The 2521-nt window shown below is 46.9% G+C and overlaps 1 non-coding gene and 1 pseudogene across 1 annotated transcript; both read right to left on the bottom strand.

Annotated features, from left to right (window-relative positions):
* Positions 1-216: 216 nt before the first annotated feature.
* LOC136848288 (5S ribosomal RNA) lies at positions 217-334 on the bottom strand (annotated as a pseudogene).
* A 1496-nt stretch (positions 335-1830) lies between these two features.
* On the bottom strand, positions 1831-1935 carry LOC136848278 (U6 spliceosomal RNA). The gene has a single exon (XR_010855999.1). It is a non-coding gene; the product is annotated as a U6 spliceosomal RNA (small nuclear RNA).
* Between the last annotated feature and the right edge of the window lie 586 nt (positions 1936-2521).

Genomic DNA, 2521 nt, shown 5'->3' with positions numbered 1-2521 from the left:
ACACAATGGACAGTGAGGGGATCAGCTGCGACTTCTCCACAGACCAGAAGTCCCAGGGAACTTTTGCAGAGTCAACTGAAGGTCCTCCAGATACCTTCCGCCGGACGACGCCGAATCAACCAGTCGTCCAAGTAGAGTGAGATCCTGACGTGCGACAGATGCAACTGCATCGCAACGTTTTCATGAGACGTGTAAACACCCGAGCAGCAAATGTGACGCCAACAGCATCTGGTGTTCCCAGGGCGGTCAACCATCCAAGTACTGACCAGACCCAACGTTGCTTAACCCCGCTGATCGGACGAAGCGGTGTTTTCAACGTGGTATGGCCGTTGTGCAGAGTCCAAAGCAGAGAGCCCTGAACTGGTACGCCTAGTCCCCAAGACAACCTGAGATACTTCACCGAACGTGGATGAAGGGGCGTGAAGAAAGATAAGTATCTTGGAGATCCAAAGATACCATCCAATCCCCGGATGAAGGGCTCCTAGTATTGACTGAAACAGGTCTCCATCTTGAACTTTTCCTTCCGGACCAAGTTGTTCGACCTGTTGACGCCCCGGGTCTCCAGCCTACTGAAAGTTTTGGGACTAGAAACAATCTGTAGTAAAATCCCGGGGAACACCGAGTCCAAGATTTGTTCCATTGCTCTCCAAAGCTCGAACATCAAACCCGAGCAGGTCAAACAATTTTCTGTTTGACAGGAAGGCAGTTGGGAAACAAAAACAAAAGAGGAGACAGGAAGGGAATCAAGTAACCTCTCTCTAACAGTAGGATCAGGACCAAACGTCTGCCCCTCACTCTTTCCAGGCTTGTGCAAAATGAAGCCTGGTTGCAAAGGGAGTCTGGAGATGAAGGAGTCACTGCTACCTCCTCTTGAAGTGACATTCCTTCGGGAAAAAAAAACTCTCTCGTGGTGCGGGTCTCGTGTTGCTTCCCATGGAAGCCCCTTTGTTATGCAAACATTTGCTTTCGTTTACTTTTTGTATCTGAGATCGGTGCAAGCGTTATGAAGGAGATGCAGTTTGAATGTCGATAACTTTAGTTTTGAGAAAACGATATTTTTTTTCTCTGTGTATTTATTTGCTTGCTGTTACACAGTTTGATGTTTTATGACATAATGAAAAGCCAAAAATAGACCTGCAAAGTAATATAACTTCGCTAAATGAAGCTAAATGAAGCGAGTGTCAAAACACGGCTGAGGTTGGCCAGCGCGATGTTTTACTTAGTCAAGCTCTGAGCTGCTAATGACTGACTGCCACTGACTGCCCTGCGGGCAATGAGTACTGTCTTTCCTGATGCGCACTATGTCCACAGGGTTGCCATAGATCGCATTAGATATTATTTCATAGCTAAAAGGAAATTACCACCGATATACTGACAATATCATTACATTATATGAAAAATGTAATTTGACTATGATAGGTTACTGTTTTGTTTATAACTCTAACTGTGGCGAACTTTAAATAAAACTTTCTGAGAAGATAGTCAGGATATGTATGATGCCATATATAAAATATCCCAGAAAATTTTATTTCCGATTTTTTCACAAACGCTCCCCTTAAGACAAAGACAACTGCGAAGGTGAGAGAGGAGCCGAAGGTTGAAAAGTCTCAGGAAACAGATCCTTAAGAAAAAAAGCCAGAGTCTGATAATCAGAGGAAGAAGAAGACGAAAGAAGTTTCTCTTCATACAAAGGCTGTGACGAAAGAGGATGTTCTTCCGCAGCTGGAGGGTCTTGAGTGAGTGGTGAAAGTAGTTCCGATTCGCCGATACGTAAGCCGGAACTCCGCGAACGAAGAAGTCGTCAACTAGAGAAACGTATAGTAAACATAAAAAAATGTGGAACGCTTCACGATTAGCGTGTCATCCTTGCGCAAGAGCCATGCTAATCTTCTCTGTATCGTTCAATTTTAGTATATGTACTGCCGAAGCAAGTACTGGCTAAATTAAGAAGGACATCAGATGTTGAAGCGGGTAGTTGTGCGACATGATGAACAACTGGGCGGTGTCAACACAAGACTTGAAGCTATACGGCGAAGCGGCGCGGAGCGTCATGGCGTGACGCGCGAGAGGCTCCGTGGCAAGTACTAGAAGAGAGTCACAGCGTGGCGCGCGAAGCGTCATGGCTAAGCGGCGCCCGGCGTCAAGGTGAGGAGCGCGTGAAGCGCGAGAAGCACGAAGAGCAAGACGCGCTCCTGGCGCGAGACAAGAGAAAAGGCCAACACCTCAACTCGGGAAGACGAATAGGAAGCCACTAAACACTCTCTCTAGACGACAGACGAGAAGCTCTGTATCGTTCCCCGAAGCGAAGGAGACGAAGGTGAAAGTCTGTACCTCTTAACAGGCAGATTCGAATCTTGAAAGGTTCATGAGAGCATCCAGCTGTTGTTGCAAACCCAACAAAATCTTACGCGTTGGAGAAGCCACTCTCTCGGGAGAAGGGCTGAACCTGAGAGAAGGAAAGGGGCGAGAGACGTATACTTCCTTCCACAGGGAAGAAGCTCTAGCCCTTGCCTTAGCGCGA

The sequence above is a fragment of the Macrobrachium rosenbergii genome, chromosome 18 (assembly GCF_040412425.1).
Source record: "Macrobrachium rosenbergii isolate ZJJX-2024 chromosome 18, ASM4041242v1, whole genome shotgun sequence".
In the NCBI taxonomy this organism is placed as follows: domain Eukaryota; kingdom Metazoa; phylum Arthropoda; class Malacostraca; order Decapoda; family Palaemonidae; genus Macrobrachium; species Macrobrachium rosenbergii.
Note: the sequence above shows the minus strand (reverse complement) of the source record. Positions and strands in the feature narration are given on the sequence as shown.